At 36.5% G+C, this 22,181-nt stretch overlaps 1 long non-coding RNA gene across 1 annotated transcript in view; it reads right to left on the bottom strand.

The window, feature by feature from the left end:
* LOC148674543 (uncharacterized) overlaps positions 1-16,334 on the bottom strand; it is a 29,897-nt gene extending 13,563 nt beyond the window's left edge. Inside the window, exon 1 of the long non-coding RNA XR_015935339.1 lies at positions 16,139-16,334. This is a non-coding gene — a long non-coding RNA (uncharacterized LOC148674543). The remainder of the gene's footprint in view (positions 1-16,138) is intronic.
* Between the last annotated feature and the right edge of the window lie 5,847 nt (positions 16,335-22,181).

Below are 22,181 nucleotides of genomic sequence, written 5' to 3'. Positions count from 1 at the left end.
ATACAGAAAATAAGAAAAATGAGGAGAAAGAGGAGAATGCACAAACACATGCACCCCTAACAGTCAATATGATTGATAGATAAGAATAGATATAGATCTAGACAGATCACAATAAATATTAAGGATGCACATAGAGAATCAACACATGTATTTTTAAAGCACTTGTTGGAACAAATCTGTTTAAAATGCACATTCTGTTAACAAAATATTTTTCAGTAAAGCTGCATGGGGGTCCACATTTATGTGTGTCTGGAAAAAAATTTAAATAAAAAAAATCACATGCTTACTTATGTATAATTTCTATACACATTTAGTTTGTGCTTGACTAAAATCTATTCTATTCTTGTTCTCTATTCTTATCTAGTCTATCTAGATAGTCTATCTAGTCTATTCTTATTATCACTATGAATGCTAAATACCAAATTACAATGATTTTTTTTTTATTTCAGTGAAAAGTCATTTCAGTTAACTGGTATATAGTGCTACCGATGGAATAATAGCCGGTAAATATTTCCTTAATTGCACTTCATATTACTGTAATGCAAATTGAAAACCGTGTTATGTGGTGCTCTAAAGCAGATTTGTTACCTTGATTTTTTTCTTTATGTATAAAGAAAAACAGCTTGTGTTGCCCTGCAGGTAAGAGTGGCTCAAGTTTTCACCTTCACTTTTACTCCCAACCCTTCCCCTGAAGATCACTCCACATAGAGAAAATAGGCATCAGGAATGCAGGCATTGGTGCATGGCCTGCTCAGGCTTATTAAAACTGGAAGGAGGCAATATTTCACCCCCTAGAAATATAAAAAAGATAGACAAGTGAGAGAGGCTAATCCATCTGATGAAATTAGCAGGCAGAGTATGTAGCTGTTTGAGATGATGAACGAGGTTGAAATAGCTACACAGTCCGATATCCACTGGGATAATTACTCCAAGCTCTCAGGCTAAAATCTGTCGTGGAGGAACCAGGAGACTTTGATGGCTCTATTTCAATGGGCCTGCTTATGAAATACATAGTAAAAGCTATTAAAATTGAAATTGTTCTAGGGTGGTGTTCTGAGAGTAGGCTATTGACCCTATCAGGCTCTGTTTAATAAGGTGCACCGCACAGTAACTTGGCTCTCACGGGTGATATGGATTGCAGCCCACCTACATACCTTTAAGTGTTTGAGAATTCTTTTCTCCCAAAGTTTTTTTTTTTTTAAGGCATTGATATCACTTTCATACAAATATTGTAGCCTGAGCAAATCTCTCTTTTTACAGGCTAGGATATGTTTTTTATGCAGTTTGCCCTGCTTGTTTCAAACATACTCAGCGTGTTAAGAGAGACAATGAGATTTGTCAGGGCTACAAAAACAAGCAAAAAGAGTAAAGTGAACTAATATTGTTTTGGAAATGATAGAAAATATAACATTTTTTAAACTTGCTCTGCCAAAAGTGATCAAAAAGCATTGAAAGGTTTCAGATATATTTCTAATCATAATCCTTTCTTTAATGTTAATTGTGCATTTTAATGTTTGTTGCTTATCAAAAATACGGGTTCTGTTTTGTCCTTATTGGTAGAACAAGATCTTGTGTTTTAGAATGGTTTGACTTTTAGTGTGTTGATATTTTTTTTATTATAAATACTAGAAATTGGTGTGTAGATTCATCTTGTAACATAATCCCCATTTTTACAGATTTTAGAAATCTTTTAGTTGTGATATGCCAGTATTGCAGCTGCAGTTCATTTTGTACCTACAGTACCTTGTCATTTATTACAATGTGGTCTGTGGCACATAATACCCAGCAAATTTGTTGAATCTGAGATCTTTCAATACATGGGTCAATAAGCTAATACCAATCAAATAAACAAGAAGCACGAAATGACCTTCTCTGATTTGTTCCCTTTCTTATGTTCTACTATATTTTAAATTTTACAGGATGATTTTAGTCAAGTACTGATAATTAACTGCTAACTACCAAACATGCTAGATAAACTTTGTTCTAAGATTTTGATTTCTAAGAATATTGTGAGTTAAAAGGAAATATACTGTACATAGATGTTTTACGGGGAACACCTATCAGAGATAGGGTGTCTTTTAAGAGCAAGCAGCTGGTATGATTTATGAGAATATGAATACTGATTAGTTCTGTATTCATAATTATTCATAAGGCTTCAAAGCAGCGTAAATAGATTTCTAATTCTGCTTTGCGTTTATATAGTCAAAGTTTGCAGCCCATGGGCATCTGATTTACCCTCATTAGGGCTAATCAATATGGTATAGCTAGTTTTGATTAGTGTAATGGATGGATTCCAATGAATTTTTAAAAATGTAATTTTTCTGAACAGAAGAGTCATACTCATCCCTATTATTATGATCATTTCTAAATATGTATAGCAAGCAATGTTGCGTTCTTGCTGAGCAAGTTGGAAATGGTATTCACACTTCCATGCATACAGTTATTTAAATCCTTCCTCTATAATGAAAATCTATTTCTTCTCCCAGAAAAAAAATAAATAAAATTGACAACAGAGAATTGACTATTGTATTAGAAAAAATTATATCAATTAATTGCTAGCAATGATCATCAAAATGTAAAATCATTCTCAAAATGAAAAGCTCATACTATGGGATAAGAAACCAAATATCATATGAACATCATATGTGAATATTATTTAATACGGTGAAAATTAATTTCCGAGTCCTTCAAATCAGACGTTAAACCACAACCCTGACTATTTGTGGTAACAAAAGATCCATGATTCTTTTTAAGGGTAGAAGTGCTAACCTGTTGCTTTAGATGCATTCCAAGTCAGGTTTTCTGAGTTTGGTGTCTGCCCTTATATTTTATTAAAGAATTCTTCAGGCTTATCTTCAGGCTTCACTCCAACAATTGTTACATTTCAGGAAGTGTAAATTATTTTGGCATTCTGCAAGAGGCAATCTGTTACATTAATGCAAAAGTAATGCAAAGTACTATTATAATTATAAATAAAATATATTATTACATGATTGATGTTCTGTTGATTTTAACACTTGTATCTAAATAAAGCCTCCCCATTCTTAGATAAAAAAAGTATGCTGTACTATCTTAAGAGTTGGAACCATTTCAATAAACACATAGTGAACAGATGTCAGTGATTGTTTAGAAAGAAGAGTTTGTTTGAGGGCATGAAACCCTAAAAGAGAGAAGATTCAAATACTGGTGTACAATCCTGAAATAAATCAGTCAGTAAAACAAATATAGATACAGCTGGCACCTGAGAATGTGCCAAAGGTATTTGTTCTGTGTCCACGCAAGATAACTTTGAACCTGTGTTTCATACTGTACAGAACAACATCTTATTTTATTCAGCATAATTGTTTCCTGATAATGATGCTGGCAAATTGATGGATCAGCCAGGTGGGTATTCTCCCAAGAGCTATTTAGGCAGTGAGTAAGGCTAATTTTTGGCAACAGTTTGTGATATAATAAAGAAAAGAAGAGAAAACAGAAAATTAATTAATAACAAGTGACATAAAAGACTAATACTGTATATAAAGCAGCTCACTATGTATGGAATTATTAATATACCTCAGTTGTTAAACAATATTAACATTTAATTCAAAGAACCAATGGATTTTATCCCTGGACTATTAATTAAGAAAACAGAGAGCTGGTTAATATGCAGAAAACAAATATTGTTAAATGAAGACCCTTCATATTGTTGTATATATACAGCTTAATTAAGGTTCCAAAGTGATATTTAATAGTCTCGTTAAAAACAAAACTAGACAGCCTATAAACAATATACACCTAAAAATGAAACTCAGTTCTTGATCAGATACTCAAAAAACGTAGATATTGTTCAAAGCTGAACCAGGTAAATGATGTTTAAAACCAATGCTGGTATAAAAATGAAAATGATCAATGCAGTATAAGTGACTAGGAAATTACCAAACTAACCTATGACAAGGATTTAGATGTTTATATTGACACTTCTTTGACCTATTCTTAACACTACGTGGCAGCAACACCATAAGTCAGAAAAGTAGGATTTGGTCTACAGTGAAAAGCACAGGCTATCAATTGTTAAGTAATATTACACATTGCATTAGGGACTAATTTATAATATACAATATAATTAGAGGGTGGAACTGTGGTACAATGGACAATGTGGTACAATGCAGTACTGGGGCTCTAGGGTCAATTATTTGGGTGCTATGTGCATGGTGATTGCATGTTACTCCTCTTGGTACTCCGTTTTTCTTCCACAGTCCCATACAGATAGGTTAATTGGATTCTGAGAAAATTGGCCCTGGTGTGAGTGTGTGTGTTTGTTTCTGTCTGTGCCCTGCTATGGACTGGCATCCCATCCAGTGTGTATCTCTCCTAGTGCTCATTGCTTGCAGGGATAGGTCTCTCCTGTGACCTTCATCTGTAAAATTTCTGTAATCCTCATTCTACACAATGGCCACCTTTTATGATGGTATGAAAAATGTTTTATAATTTACTGAAAGGTGAGTCTAATTCACTCTCATGTCAAATTAAGTAAAATTGTGAATTCATAAAGGCATTTATATGATAAAGCAAAACACGTTGTGATAAATGCTATGTGAACCCACACTATGTGTGTGTACAAAAAAAACTATGATTGACTCCACATAAGGTAAAGCACCTTAATATGTGGAAGGAGCTATTGTTATAAAGAAGATTCCAATTTGAAAGTCACTGATTAGTATTAGTTTTCTAATAGTAAAACAAAAGTGTATGATTTACAAATGTGTTCTTTTGAGAAATGGTATTAAACGAAGATTAATTCATAACATCTAGGAAAACAAAAGGTACTGTGAAAACAGATTATAAGGTTTTTTCATTATGAATAAAATAAAGGTGTGCTGTAACAGTATGAATACAGTAGCTGGGAATGTCTAGAGTTATGGAGAATCGTTTTTCAGAGACAGAGGTTTCAGAGTATTGGCAACCTGTGAGAATTATAATAATTTAATGTGTTAACCTATAACTTAAGGTGTCAAATACTGCAGTAATTGGGATCGTGTGATAATTTGTTTAAAAATTACTTGCCTTAAATTAATTAAATACCTTATTAGAGGATAAACTCGTTTGAAGGTTTCCTCTTAGCCTTAGAAAGGTGGAAATGGTTCAGAGGTATAATGATGGGAAGTAAAATGTTGAGTATTTCATGGAATTGAATGTTCTTCTGTCTTATCTAGCAGGAATGGATAGTGGAAGCTGCTATAATCTCTAAAATCTTGTATTTCATTCTGAAAGTGTTGTAGGAGAAGGAGATATAGAGGACATATGAAAATAATTGTATAACCGAATATGAAGAGTCCACAGTAGGGGGTCTTATACTGATAATATTAATTTCTGAAAATTGAAATGTGAAAGTGAATCACCAATGATATTAAGGAAGCAAAGGATATAGGAAAGTGAAAGGATGAATTGGTTGCAAATGGAAAATCATATGAGATGTCTAATTAAATAGGCACTAGAAAATGTTGCTTGATATGCCTGAATCACAACAAATTCATTTTAGAAAAATTTTAGATTGCACAGTGAGTTAACATTTAGAAATATACTGAAGGCTTTTAAAATAATGTGGAATCCTGTGGGATCCTGGTTTTTCACAAAATTTACCAAATACACTTTAGTTTAAATCTGTATCTGTTTTATTGTCTATCATGGTGACGTTAAATTCTTGGAAAGGGAGCTTATTTTTTATACCATTTACCCATGTGATTTGTAACTATTGAAACACACTTCACTAACTGCTGCAACATCTACACTAATTATCTGAGCTCTTGCAAGGCAGCTGAAACACTAATAAATGTAATGCATTTTAACCTGCTGATAATTTTAGTGAAGAAATTTGTTAGTTAAATCAGGGGTTCCCAGTCCCGGTCCTGGAAGTCTGGTGTGGTGTGGGTTTTCAATCCAACTCTACGTCAATCTACTCATTAATGGCTTAATTGGAACATTTCATCACCTTCTCCTTGCTCTTCAGGTGTGGATTTTTTAAACAGACCTAATATACAGTACCTGCAGACACAGGCACAGAATTATTGGTACTATAACAAGGTAAAGAAGCTTGTAGTCTCTCCTAAGACCACAATAGATCACTATTGTCTCTCCCTAGAACTACAGTAGGCTCTTGATTCGTCGTTCTGGGATTTTCATATGCATACATAATGTTAATTAGGTCTTGGGAGAATCCTATTTTCTTCAGATGGAGGTCATTTCTGTCAGAGTACAAAAGAGTAGCAGTCTGCATCTACAGTTAAAAAGAAAAGGAACGTAATGCAAGCTACTCAATTTGCAGGACTGCCAGAAAGGCTGGTTCTTCTGTAACTAAGCATCTACAGCAAAACTGAACCAGCTAGTGCTAAAACAGAGTCTTCCAGGTGTTGAAAGGAAGGCAGAGAGAAAGTACTGTTTCCCAGACTGGTGATGGTAGAAAAGAAAAACACAATCTTCCAAACTTCAAGAAGAGTTTGGTGGTGGTTTAACATTAAGCAGTGGCCACCTGGATCTAACATTCCCCCAGAGAATATGGCCTTGTAATGTTTGGTAATAAAACACCTTAATGATCTAGCTGTGATTGTGATATGGACACACCTCTCTGAAATACTGCCCGGATGGCATCTCAGAGTGCTGGACAGAGGAACAAAAGGTGGCCAAGGAGTCCAAAATGAAGCTTGAAACTCACTGTGTGAAAATATTACAGTAACAGATGTGAGGTCCTGTGAACTGAAGAAGATAGGCAGTCCAAATTAAAAAACCTAACCTGGGCAAGTAAATCTCTGACCCTGTATAAAGTGATCCTGTTACAAGATCATAAATTCATTTCACATGGAAAATACCATACTGAAAAGTACACTTGGAGAAAGTGTGAATGTCCAAATGTATGTCTTCTTATATAAATAGATAATAGGAAAGGTAGATACATTGAAAATGACTTTCAACAATAAAGAGATAGTTGTTTTCTTATATACCTATCTTATATATACGTTTGTAGCACAAAGAAGGTCTAAAATCTATCTTTAGCTGGAATAATAACTCAGATATAAATTTAGATCCCCCCTATGCTCTAGATGTGTTCATAAATAAATAGGTTAGTAAAGTCAAACAATCCTTGTTTCCTGCTTGAATTCCTTCTCTGAAAGGTGCAAGTACTAGTCTAATTACCTAAACTGGAATGATGCATGTTGATTGATGCCAGACTTAGATATTATCCTGTAACAAGTCTTCTGTGATCATCAGCCTATTGGTTTAGAAAAGGGAAATGTGAAAACAACAGATGCACTAACAGCTATTTATAAGAAACTCATACACATAGTGAATTAATAAAGTAAAACTACAGTTACTGTGAACTTATAACTCACTATAGATGATTGAGCAGGAGAGTAGAGACCAGATCCTGGGCCTCTGTACAGTAAGTGAGTATACGTGAGTCCTCACCATTCAGTCTGGGATTCTCTTACAGGTTTCACTCATTTTTCATCTAATCTCCAACAGCAGAACATCAGATATACTCCACACAACATGAACCCCTCTCCAGATTGTATAATTTCACACTGCTCCTTAAGGAAAACCTTTTCCTGCATACTGTATATACAAAAATGAAAGAGAGGTGTTTTGTAAGAGTTATGTCAGAAAGAGAATTATCATAGCCACCTAAAGCACACTTCTAGAATAAAATGGAGATAGTCTTAACAATCTTATAATATTTATAACATTTTATAGAATTACACTGCATTAAACAGAAAATTGATCAATCTGTTCTTTGTAATTTTAAGTACAGCAACTGTTAATAAGAAAAGGCTGTACTACCAGGATTCTTCCAACAGAGAATCCAAAAAGTCTATTCAAAATGTCATTTACAATACACAAAATGAGATATAATAAATATAATTATAAACATTTGTACATATTGTATGTGCTTTTGGATGCTACATGACTGAACCCTGCACAAGTTGTTTCTGATTTACAGCATAATACTATAAACCAAAAACCTTTCTAGTCCAAAAAGAATATTGTTGTGTTTAATTTTGAAAAAAAAAATGTTCAAACTTATTGTATTTCTGATCAACTTATTTATTTATTGTTACAATGCTATTATAATGTAATTCCGTAATATATATAATGGCCACCTATACTTTATTGTGGAACCTCTCAATAAACTGAATATTCTGTAGGGGAGCTACAGTATTCTTGTTTTTGTTTATATACCCCTAGGCTGCTTCTTATTGTGTCAGAGAACTCCACAGAGAGGTTAATCTAGGCTGACTCTTGTAAGTGGGCTAATAAATTACAGACCTGCTTAGATCGCACTCAGCTCACTTCCAGTTAGATCAAGAGTGGTCACAGTGGAGCCCCACAGCATCTGAGTCATATGTTGAGACACACTTATCTTAAATGAGTTCTCTTTTCTAATCAGGTTCATTGTTTCAAAGTAATGATGAGAACACCTGAAATGTCTGTCATCTAACTTTCATACCTTCCCTGGGATGTGGATACACCATATGACCAGAGGTGGATAAACAGAAAACTGTTGTAAGTCTGAAAGTTAAATACTATGCATGTCCTAGGCGGGCTGCGGTGCGGTTGCTCTGTAGGCTAAGGCTAAGGTTGCTGGTTCGTATTCCGCGGCTGGCAGAGGAATCCTACTCCATTGGGCTCTTGAGCAAGGCCCTTAACCCCAGCTGTTCCAGTGGCGCCGTATAAATAGCTGAACCTGCGCTCTGACCCCAAGCTTCTCTCCTTGTCTGTGTGTCTCATGGAGAGCAAGTTGGGGTATGCGAAAAGACAAATTCCTAATACAAAAAATGTATATGGCCAATAAAGTGATTTCGTGGAATCTTTATCAGAGAAGAGCCAGGAAAGGTGTTCTCATTCACTCAGTAAGGCATTTATTCATATTGCGGAATAGGGAAAGACAGCAACAACTACTCTGTGCAGCAAGAGCTGTTTTCCAGAGTAAAATAGGAAAAGGTCCCTTATTTTATACACTTAGCTGACGCAACACCTCAACTTGTTTACTTCATTATGGTTGGTTAGTAATACAAAGACAGGAAAGACAGGAATTTTCCAGTCCTTATAGGTCTTAGCCTTGAAGGACAGAGAAGACAGCTACGTTCAGTTTTGTACCTGCCTTTTTTGCTGGGGCAGAGATAAAATTATTAAAACATCCCGTGCCCTTGACTCGCTGGGTACAATCACACTTTGTTCATAGAATCCAGCTGCTTTTACAACACAGCTCTGCCCTTAAATGACATTTTTAGGATAAAACACTTTTCTTCAGTAACTTTCCATTACATGATCTTATCTTATCTTGACACAATAATTAACACACATAGCATGCTTTATTAAATTTATTTTGTAAACAGCACTTTGCAATGATAATGAATATCTTCTGGTGTCCAATATACTAAAAAAGGGTGAGACCTCTACCAATACCCTTTTGTTCTCAGATATGAGAACAACTGTTAAAAAAACAGAGGAAATGCAAGGTGTTCTATAACACATAATAGTCACCTTATAATTCCCATTTTTTGGATGAGAGTTGCATATGACAGGACAGTGGACAAACTCCTGTATGTAATGCAATGCTCTTATAGAAACCCTTCAACATTTCAAACATTTATTAGATGTTCACTATAGTATTTTGAAACACCTAATCGAAAGAATACCTAGCTACATCTACCATCCCCCTCTCCTCTGATATAATTTTGTAACAGTTGACTGTTATTCAACCTGACTGACCATTACAATACCATCACAAAGCATAAGAGGTCAAGACACACATGTTGTTTTTAATATTAGAAAATAAATCAGAAATAATATATCTATTCCTTTTTTCTGTGATGGACATTACCAGCAACATAAATCCATTTTACAAAAAAAGAAGTATTTATTTTTGTATAGATTTTGTATTAAAACACAGTATACATTACTGCAAATGATATTTTTAATCATATTCATAAGGCCTTCTACATTTTTCATAAATTACTCATAAATATAGAAAAATCCATATACAAACTGGTGCCTTTAAAACTGTGTTCAAAACTGCAGCTATATAAGTACATATATTAATATTTGCCAATGGTGTTATTTTAAAAGTACTGTATTTATATGTTGTACTTGATACACTTAATGAACATAAAATCAAGTATAATATATTTGAAGTCTGTGGTTAAACTATTGTGATATGCCAGCAGCCATATCACCCTGCAACTCACAACTGGCAACCCACTGAAGCTAAGCTGGTGTGAGCCTGGTCAGTCCCTGGTTGGGAGACCTCCTGGGAAAAACTAAGGTTGCTGCTGGAAGAGGTGTTAGTGGGTAATACACAGCACCGGATGAAAAAGGGAGCAAGAAGCTGACTGACCAATGAGCCTGTGGACATGCTTCTTTGACTATCTTCTTTGGGACATTTGTGGTTAGAGACTTTAATTTTGTGAAGCAAGTGAAGAACATAATCTGCTCACTGTGCTTTAGAAAGTGAGTTTGAAAATGTTTAGCTAGAGCTCTGAGCTAGGCTCTTGTTTTTTATGTCGTAAATGTGCAAAGCCCGATCTTTTCTATGTCTGTTTTGAGGTTCCACCACATGCTCTAACGACCAGCTTGAGTACTTTATGTATCAGTTCCCCAACTTCCACCCGTCCCTCACATATACAGTTAACATATCTTCCACTACTCTTCCATTTCTAGACATCAACTTCTCCATTAACTACCCCCAATTCTCTACTTAGAGCAGCCATATCACCCTGCAACTCACAATTGGCAACCCACTGAAGCTAAGCAGGTGTGAGCCTGGTCAGTACCTGGATGGGAGACCTCCTGGGGAAAACTACGGTTGCTGCTGGAAGAGGTGTTAGTGGGGCCAGCAAGGGGCGGTCCATGTGGGTCCTAATGCCCCAGTATAGTGATGGGGACACTGTACTGTAAACAGGCGCTGTCCTTCAGATGAGATGTAAAACCAAGGTCCTGACTCTCTGTGGTCATTAAAAATCCCAGGGCTTTTCTCGAAAAGAGTAGGGGTGTAACCCCGGTGTCCTGGCCAAATTTCCCATTGGCCCTTACCAATCATGGCCTCCTAATAATCCCCCTCTATGAATTGGCTTCATTACTCTGCTCTCCTCCCCACTGATAGCTGATGTGTGGTGAGCGTTCTGGTGCACTATGGCTGCCGTCGCATCATCCAGGTGGATGCTGCACATTGGTGGTGGTGGAGGGGAGTCCCCATTACCTGTAAAGCGCTTTGAGTGGAGTGTCCAGAAAAGCGCTATAGAAGTGTAAGCAATTATTATTATTATTATTATTATTACTGATTCTGCAAAACTGCTATAATATGCTATTTTATTCAATGTCCCTGTGAAATTATTACTGCTAAATTGCACAATTTTGTGTTCTCTGTTTTGCTTTCTATAAGAGCAGTGTTATAAAATTTTCACTGACTGAAATGCTTTCTAAAGTTAAGGCTTACTACACCATAGGCAGAAGCTCATCTCTGTTATCTTACTTTCATTGTCACATATAGAGGGCATGACTCTTCATTCACCAACACATTTTTTTCTCTTCCCTCCATTAAAATGTATTCTTTTTTCCCAGTAACCATATAAATTACAGCTCAGGATGGAGATGTTGTCCCTCTAAAATATTTGAGGTCTGATTTATTGTTGACTTTGAAAAATACAGATCAAAACAAAAATGAGATTGAAAATATAATTAACTCCATTACAGTTCACTCAAATGGAAACAGCCTTGTCACCTGTTCTTATTTATGACAGCACCAAACAGCTCTATTCCCTTGCCAGTTATTGCTGTAGGACAGTATTGGTTCTGAGGCACAAACTCAAAGTGAAATAAAAACAACCTGCCAGAATTAATGTCACTAGATCATTTTACAGCTACATGGCTTGTACATAATTGCCAGAAACCATTTTACATTACAGCCTCAGTCTTAAAGACGTCCAAGAATTCAGTTGGTTCCACAGCTTCTTTAGGCACTAGGGCATCCACAATGTAAAGTCCACATTTTCATCTTGCAAGACAGTTGTTGTTACATGAACAGCATGAGGACATGTGTTGTCCTGCTGGAATGTTGTCAAGTTAGTATGAGCCTACAGAAAACGAGGGCCCAGTACTTGATCAATATATCCCTGTGTGGTCAGGTTCAATCAATCACTACTAGTGCAATCCAGTAGCAGCTACACTCCTACCCAGATCATCATATTTGAACCATCCCATGTACTGGTCTGTTGTACAGAACAGTTAGCGAAACCTCAATTCATCGGACTCCTAATTGGATCCACCAGTTAAAGGCACCCAAAATGTAGTTTGAGGTTTAAAATCATATGTTCAAGCCTGGGTCACATCACTAAAAGACTACGACCAGAATTCCTCAATTGGCGCTACTGGGTAGGGTGGGACTAATCATCCTGTGTTCTCTCAGCTTTCAGCTTCACAGTGACTCCTGCACCCCCCAGGGCACTTTGCTTGCATGCAGTGATGTTAGTGAGCTACAGTATGCACTGAACCTTCAATATTGGGAAGTGTTGATGCATGGGTCAGTGGTAAGTGGTTCAAGTGTAGGTGTCTGCCTACACTTCCTCAGTTTCCTTTGTGTGTGTTGATAGGAGCACATCTGAGAGCTTCAACATGGAAAACACACAACTATCTAATCCATATTGGGTGAGTATAAAAAAAAACAAAAATGATTGGTGATTCTATCCATTATTTTGATTCACCACTAAAAAGGGTTGATGTCTACTGCCGGTGAGTCCAACATAATTGACTCCCATATTTAAGTGACATGAAGGCATTCTATTCTTGGTAATCAGAGCATACTGATTCCTTTACAGTATGAATTGTTCTTTCTTGATTTTCACCAGGCTACACTTTCAACAACTTAAATCACCTCATTGCCTCTCTCACTCCTAAATCATTTAGGCGATTAAGCACTTTATGCAACAAAATTGCTTGAATGTATTACAGTTAGTCATAAATGATTGATTAATCACAATGACACTAAAAACATTTAATTAATATCTAAAACCTGTATACTTTATTTTCTATAACCCTACATTCATAAATAAAGTAATAAGTTTCTTTTTGTACTCAATTCATTAATGAAGATAATTGATGTGGTGTTACTTCATGCGTTCAGTGTATAAAACGTTCACAGATGACTCCTGAAGGTTTAATATGGCTCTAAAAGCACAAGCCCCTGAAATGTTTTAGAAAAAATGGCCTTTGTGTTCACATGTTTATCCAAGTGTTGATGAGTGTTCCACTGTAACCTGCTGCTTATTTTTTACATTACTGGTGCAGATGTGACTTAAAAAAGCTTGTTAGTATATGGTAGTTCAGGTGGAAAATCAGATTGTTAGATTATTTTAATTCTTCAATGATTGCTTTAGGAGATGTATTTACAGACTTTGAAACTGGAATATAGCCGTATTCTAGCACACAACAGTATTTTTCTAAGTGCAGCTTTTAGTTTTGTCAAATTGCAACAACAACTGTGTTGCTGGTTTTCTATTTCTTCTGTTCTTTTCAAATGCTCATTTATTAAAGAAGTACTAATTTTACATGTTTATAATGTATACTGCATTAAAACTAGTGGTAAGAGGTAGCTGGGCTTTTGTTTATTCAAACTACTTTACTGTTACCCAGGAATTATTCTTGTAAAACATTTAAATGTTGAAATAAATTAAGTAAATTCACAAAATTTGTTTGGTGTTGGAATATGAACAGTATATTTTCTATTCAAACTTCTTGATAATATTTTGAGAGAAGCTTTCATATCCTTGTGGACCTCACAATCATTGACAATCTTGAATCCTTGAGACCAACTTTCAGTATTGAAAGAAGTAAAAATTAGGCGGGAGAATATCTGAAGTGGACAGAGCTTGAGATAGAGGTTAAATGAAAAATAGCTGGTGATTAGTCTGTTTGACAGAATGTCTAGGGGTGTGCAGTAATAGTTTCTCCCTAGGGAAGATAAATAGACAAATAACATCTGATGTGTTGGTTGACATATTAAAATATATTCATCCAAATCAATGGTTTGTTATAATTTTTTACTATTTTTTAGTAAAGATGACCCATACCTCCTACTGAATTTTCATATGTAAACCATATATAATCTATTCTTGACTTCTAATAGCATGAAGTTGAATTTGCTTTTGAAACCAAAACTGGAAATCTGCCATCAGGATAGATAAGTATGTAAAGCATAATGCTGTACCTACTATCAGGATTTATAAATATGAAGGTTATCAAATATTGTTAAAGTCTCTATGGTTACATGTTGGGCATCTAGAGTTTACAGATTATGGAGCAGTGTGTGTCTGAGAATAACTGTAGCATCCTTCTGTGTTTTGAATTTAATAGAGTGGTCACAAGTGGTGATTTAATTTACCACTGCCATTATCTCTCCAGTGATAAGCACCCCAAACTAACACTAACTTATGCTGGTCAATACTTTCACAGAGAGCAGAAAGCAGCAAAGCAATGAAGGCAGTGCATGAATGCACATAACCCCCTTGTATCATTCCCAACTGGCATGGTGAAAACCTAATGTTCTCTTACAAGGACAGAATGCACTCAATGGGTAAAGTGTATTGTCACAGAGACCTATACTAAATTAACCCTATGGGATCCAGCGATTTTTATGCCAGGTCTCATACACTTCTCTTGAGATCTGTTTGAACGGGTTTGGCCTATGCTATTTTAGTCAGATGATGTGACCTTCATTCTTCAAATTATCTCAGATTGCGTCAAAGTCCTTGTAATACATAGTTTTACTTATCTTGTGATTGGCATTGTAAGTCTTCTGAGAGCTTTTGTGGTTCAGTTCACACCTTAATTCCTAGTTTTTCTTCTCCTTTCTATGTGTGATAACTTCTAACTTGATGCGTACTTCCCATTTTTGTGACTTGTCTTCTATAAGTCTTGTTCTCCTGGATCCTTTGTCTTTGTGATTTTTTGCAATACTAAATGTAAGAATCAATTTTGTTAATTGTTAAACTATTAAAAACATAAACTTTCCAACTCCTCACTTAGAAGTTGGATCTCAATGGTGAGGCCCCCAGCCTTTGAGTCTTCGTCAACAATCCCATTGGCTTTAAGAATTTAAATCTTAGTACAGAGATAAATTGACCTCCAGCCTCAAAAAACTCCTTTACAATTTTGGGAGCCCAAGGCTGTCCGTCAACAGATATATGGTAATAGTAACCTTGATCTCCTGCTGTTGGACCTAAATACCTCCCACTTCTGCTTTATTATCAGGTCTCATCTATGGAGTTAAAAAATTGCTATTTTCATTAACCAAACCTTCAGTGGCTTAGAAGCGGCTTAAGATTTAAAGACTTGATTATTTACAAGTCACGGGAAATACATTTCTTTAAATATTTTGAACCACAATGAAAATAAATGTATAGAAACTAAAAAAAGTTTATGAAATTGTAAGATGCAACAGTGAATACGACAAAAAGTCCTTTTGAAATCCCTATTAGAACTTAAAAAGTTAACTCGTATACTTCAAATGGGCTATATAACCAGAGGTGTTAGCTCTCGTCCTTCGGATGAGACGTAAAACCGAGGTCCTGACTCTCTGTGGTCATTAAAAATCCCAGGGCGTTTCTCGAAAAGAGTAGGGGTGTAACCCCGGCATCCTGGCCAAATTTCCCCATTGGCCTTTACCAATCATGGCCTCGTAATAATCCCCATCTATGAATTGGCTACATTACTCTGCTCTCCTCCCCACTGATAGCTGATGTGTGGTGAGCGTTCTGGCGCACTATGGCTGCTGTCGCATCATCCAGGTGGATGCTGCACATTGGTGGTGGTGGAGGGGAGTCCCCATTACCTGTAAAGCGCTTTGAGTGGAGTGTCCAGAAAAGTGCTATATAAGTGTAAGCAATTATTATTATTATTATTAGCATGTCAAGAAACATGTTTTGTCCCATATTTTGGGACAGTTTTCAATACAAAGCCATGTTTTCTTCTTTGTAAATATCTTGTATGAAAAATAAATGTATTATTCAATTTTATCATTATTTTCAAAGCATGCACACAAGGATTCTGTTATTTTCACAATCTAATCTTATGATGTTGGCATGGAAATTCATCCAGAGTAGAACCTTACCTTATTTAGCATTTCCCTGAAAACTGTGCCATGCCCACATTTTTATTTGCTTCACTGTTCCTCTTGTCTATCTTTCCCCATAATGTAGCCCAAGCGCTGTAATCCTTGAAACATAAAGATGGCTATTAATTGAATCACCTAATTTTGTTCCTGCTTCAGAAAAGGCCACCAGCTAGTTCAGGCGTGGGGATAAGCTAGGATGACATTTCTATCCCAAGATGCCAGCGGCAGACTTTGATACATCGTTTTCTTTCTGAAGGTTAAACTTAGATAACCTGCCTTTGGCATTTAATTAGCTACTTGTTAAATACTCTTTTGGTAATAAAATGATTAAAAATTTTATTGCTCCTCAAATGAGGCTCTTTTTAAATGGATTTAATGACTTTGTTAAGGTTCTGTACTTTGCAGACCGGATCTGCAGTTATACCAGTGTGTAAAATGGTAATGGTAATGATATGCTTTACAGCTTGCAAAACCGCAATGATTTTTATTCAAATGACTTTGGTAATCTTGATGTATAAATTAGAAATACATTTTTTTTCTTAGTTTAATGTTTAAAGCTGTAGGATTCAATTTCTTTGCTTATTTTATGCAAGCCACATTGATTTTAAATTACATTTGCATTGCTTTGGAGCTGATCATTTTACTTCTAAGACTAGTCCAATGCATTTTAGACGCTAATGTGAATCTAGAGAAAAGACACAGATAAAAAAAAATACAATGATGCTACACAAAATACATTGAGTTTGTCTTTGAGACAAAAGTTGACTGTTCAGTGACAAGGTGTTTTATGTTGATATCAAATATCTCAAGAGGTAAGGTGAGCTCAGGACAGGTTTGAAACAACATTGGCTTAGGGCAATAATGACACACTTAACACAAAGCAGTCCTACAGGCTTTGTCAGCACCATCTGTTTTTTCTCAATGTTTGAATGAGGTTCTTGCTATCCACTTGAGTTTCTACACCTAGTGGTCAGGACTAATAAGCATCCTATCATCTGATTTGTTCGGTGTCTGCTGTACATGGTGCACACCCCAATAACCAGAAAAGAATTGCCAACTATTTTTTTTTAATTAAAGTATAGAGAAATGGATTAGGAGGAAAGAAAAATATTGTAACAGAATTGCTCTTTATTTTACCATAGACATACTGATTGATTTCACCATTTAATCATTAATTAGATACTCCAGATCTGTGAATCAACATTTGCACTGAGTACAAGCTTTATTTATTTATAAGTAACTATGATGCACAGCTGCATTCTTTGTTCAACAGGTCTGTGTGTGAAGAATGGTGATGGGACTGACACCTTTGAAGGCAACATCTTAGGAGACATGTTAAAAGTGTGTATGCCACACAACATAAAAGGTTAAAAATAAAGTTACTGAAACAATTCTGCACAGCAAAACAGCAAAGCAAAAAAGTATCTATGGAGCAGGGAGTAAAACTTAAGTAATGATTAAAGGCTTACACTAAGTAAATGTCAGCCTTAATAGTATCTCCATTTCACACCATACCTGACATTGGTAGTTTACATCAATACAATGACTACAGCATACCATGTTTTATGAAGACGTTCTCTTAACGTCTAGCTGCCACCTAGTGGTTGAATGGTTCATAACAAAAAAGGCAGCCCTCTAAGGCAACAGATAAATCTTTTTTCACAATCAATGCTTATGTATATTTTATTTACTATATAAAAGAGAAGGTTATTTTAATTAATAAATGTTGATTTTATTAGCTTTCCTCACAAAATACATTGAATAAGGTATAAAATTGTGTCTGCGTAGAGACAACTTAAAAATAAAAATGCAATTGCCAATTATTCCCTAATTATTTGGAACAACTCATCATCATGGACTGGAATGACTCCAATGCAGACCATGCACACTTTCCTCCGATACATGCCCTACCAAACACAAAATTTTGTTTTTTCAGCCTGGTAGCACCCCAAAGTCCATGAGTAATAATAATAATAATAATAATTGCTTACACTTATATAGCGCTTTTCTGGACACTCCACTCAAAGCGCTTTACAGGTAATGGGGACTCCCCTCCACCACCACCAATGTGCAGCATCTACCTGGATGATGCGACGGCAGCCATAGTGCGCCAGAACGCTCACCACACATCAGCTATCAGTGGGGAGGAGAGCAGAGTAATGTAGCCAATTCATAGAGGGGGATTATTAGGAGGCCATGATTGGTAAGGGCCAATGGGAAATTTGGCCAGAACACCGGGGTTACACCCCTACTCTTTTCGAGAAGCGCCCTGGGATTTTTAATGACCACAGAGAGTCAGGACATCGGTTTTTCATCTCATCCGAAGGACGGCGCCTGTTTACAGTATAGTGTCCCCGTCACTATACTGGGGCATTTGGACCCACATGGACCGCAGGGTGAGCGCCCCCCGCTGGCCCCACTAACACCTCTTCCAGCAGCAACCTTAGTTTTTCCCAGGAGGTCTCCCATCCAGGTACTGACCAGGCTCACACCTGCTTAGCTTCAGTGGGTTGCCAGTTGTGAGTTGCAGGGTGATATGGCTGCTGGCTGAGTTACCAGCAATACATAAACGTTGACTTTGTTGTTGGTCTGCTAATCCAAATAAAAGTTCTTTTGTCTTGGTTAAAGGAGTATATTTTTAACGGAAGTAGTGTGATCTAAGTGGCATGAAGAATTTCAGAGCCTCATTTCATCAGTGACCTAGCATATTTCACCTGGAGAACACATAGTAAGCATTGATCAATCAAATGGGCATCTCAGTGGTCAAGGTGGTTTGCATTAAGAACTTCAATATGAAACAAAACTATAACTGTTTCAAGATTTTGTCAGTGCTGTGAAATTTGATGTCACAGCAAAACTAACAATTTCTCTGAAGAACTATAGTGCAATGTTGAGGTTAGACTTTACAAATTCACAGGCATTGGTACAATCACTCAAAATATGTGCTTTCACAATGAAATTCTTTCCCTTATTCCCTTGTTCAGCATGTTCTGTAAATTAGGCCTCACTCACAGTATTCCATGCTTATAAAATGTTACTTAATTGTTTTAGATTCTTTCATTAACTTCAATTTTAACTTGTTCTTGCAAAATGTATGAAAGCAAGTAAAATGCAAAAAACAACTGCAATGAATAAGAATACAGCTACTGAAGACACTGCAGTGTGCCCAGCTATGTGGATCTTTATTCTGTCTGTACTAAAAAACATACCTCAGTAGTACCAGGAGCTAAAAACCTTGTTTGAAGGTTTCACGAGAGATTAAGTGAAATTAAAGGCCACCTGTGTAATCTGTATTGTGGTTCCCAAAAATGTTTTCTAGATACGTGCCATCGCAGCTGAAGACTGTTAATTAAAAACATTTCAATAAAATAATATGTAATTATAAATGAATAGAATGAATTGACAGGCTTGTAGAGATTGGAAATAACACTTTCCACCACATAGGTTTATGACCTCAATTGTCAGAAAAGACCTAGATAACACAAAAGTATTGCAGTAGACATCTGCACCATCTGTTAGTGAAGCTCTTCACAGTACAAATAAATAAATGACAGAGGTGATAATGAATCTTGTAACGCCCCTGAGGAAATAACGTTGAGACCTGGTGATGCAATATACTGTACATCATATTCACTCAGAAAATATGATGGAACATTTTGGTGTGTAGTAGAATCCTACAAGAGCTGCAACAGGTAGCAACCAATTCAAAGAACTTCATAATTTGACCCTGGCTGTTATTACTTTGCCACATAGTACTGCATCAATACTGCAGAAGTAAAGTCTGTGTCCAATCAGTTCAATGTGGAAAATAAGAATTGCTACTAACTGGGCTTGGGATTTTGAATTAGTAAAAGATCACATTTGTAAACAGCCTTTCAACTGATCCAGTAGCTTAGCTGGTAAACCACAGCTGATTAATGTGTAACGCTTACGGCCGACAGGCACTGTGTAAGAGCCGGCTTACCAGAGCGGTGACGTCGCCGCCCTTCCCTGTGATAGCAGGACTACAGCTACTGGGCTATACAGCGAGATCTCTCTTTGGCTCACCAGGCTGGGCCCTGTTGAGTGACGCGGGAGTCCCGGGTTCGAGCCCCCGACAGTGCAGGGCCGACCTAATGTGGCAAGGGCGCCCACCTGAACCCCCGTTGCGTTACAAATGGATGGATATGCAGTTAAAAAGATTTTCTGTTTTCAAAAAACACTGTACAGCAAAATAAAGTGTTTTTCATGACTTTAAAAACAAGTAAATATTAATTCTGAATCACCTGAAGAAGGCTCAGCAGGCAAAATACTGTGTTTCTTCTTTCTATTTTTCTAAGATAAATTAACGTTTACTTGTTCGTTTGCAGCCAACACACACTGACACAGCTCCCCACATACTTATTATACATATTATTGTCAATCTATATTTTGAACAGGTACATTTTAATTAAATATATGAAATTGTATGAAAGTTGGATGCCCCGTTAGGCAGATATGGCTTTAGGAAATTAAAATATTTTAATAAATGAAAAATGCATTAATAAAATCATTGACAGTAATATTTATTTTTCAGTCAAGTGATACAAGAGAAACCTTTGTTTTGTCAGTGTTCCAAAATGAATCATTGGATTTATTTTAACCTTTGTTTTTAGGTCTGATAAAATAAAGCAATCTGAGCATTTTTTGGTGTATATAAAATAAGCTGAAAAGTGATTAAGTAAGTGATTAAGCATTGATATAACAAAAATCAAAAGAGGAGTAGGAAGTCCCAGACAGGGATTAAGCACTAGGGTGAAATGTTTTCGGTGCTGTACAGTGACAGTGGAATAATCCACAATGAACATGACCTCCTTTGTGCTGAGGTAGTGCACTAGCTGTAGAATATGCAGCCATTTACCGTTTTATTAACAGAGCAGCTGCATTCCTCTCCTCCAACTTTACCTGGTCCGGAGAGTTTACAGACAGCTCCTGTCCCAGAAAGAGATTCCCTGAGGCAGTCCACATTAAAATTGAAGAGTGATCAAAGGTCTGCATTGACAACCAGGGAAATGCCTGTTTTGGTGAATTGGTTCAAGTTGTGGAAATACTTCCTGGATTTTTTTCTCTTAAGTCTTATGGAGGCAGTGTTTCCCTGGTTAATTGATTACACTTTTCTATGTTTGCGGTTGTGTTGTATAAAATTCAAATTAAATTTAAATTTAAATTTGCCTATGAATCTATCATAGTCCTATAGTTATATTGCATCATTTCTTATTTTGAGTGAGAGGCTTGCACTTGTTTGTGCTGTGTGGATTCTTAAACTGTGTAAAGCATGTGTTGCTCACATTCATTCTTGTAAACTCAATTGCCTTAGATCAGTGGTTCTCAAACTTTTTGGACCAAGTATCACCCCTGATCAAACCAAAGCATCCAAGTACCACCTACAAGTCATCTTCTCATAGGAACCACAGAAAATCTCAATGACCAACATAAGCACACGTGCACACACACACATATAATAAAAATAACACTGAGCACTTACCATTTCAGTGAGAGGGGTGAGCCTGTTTAGTCGAGCAAAGCCTTGCAATGTCAGGGATGAGGGCAGTGAGCTTCAAACGCAGATCTGGCTCAGCATCCATTTTGTTGCTATACTTTGTCTTGATTGCAGTGAGAGCAGAGAAGCCTTTCTCACAAAGGTAGGTAGTAGCAAAACGTATCAAAAACCACACAACCTTTAATGAGAGGGCTGGGTATTCACTCTGTCTTTGGATCCAACAGTGACTGTCTTTTCAATTCTAACATCAAAGTCGCATCAGGTGATAACTCAAGCAACATATCACCCTGCAACTCACAACTGGCAACCCACTGAAGCTAAGCAGGTGTGAGCCTGGTCAGTACCTGGAGGTGTTAGTGGGGCCAGCAGGGGGCACTCACCCTGCAGTCTGTGTGGGTCCTAATGCCCCAGTATAGCGACGGGGACACTACACTGTAAACAGGCGCTATCCTTCGGATGAGATGTAAAACCGAGGTCCTGACTCTCTGTGGTCATTAAAAATCCCAGGGCAGTTCTCGAAAA

This window comes from Lepisosteus platostomus, chromosome 3 (genome assembly GCF_059453375.1).
Source record: "Lepisosteus platostomus isolate fLepPlt1 chromosome 3, fLepPlt1.hap1, whole genome shotgun sequence".
Classification (NCBI taxonomy): Eukaryota; Metazoa; Chordata; class Actinopteri; order Semionotiformes; family Lepisosteidae; genus Lepisosteus; species Lepisosteus platostomus.
The sequence above is the reverse complement of the archived record's forward strand: the minus strand, read 5'-3'. Positions and strand labels throughout refer to the sequence as shown.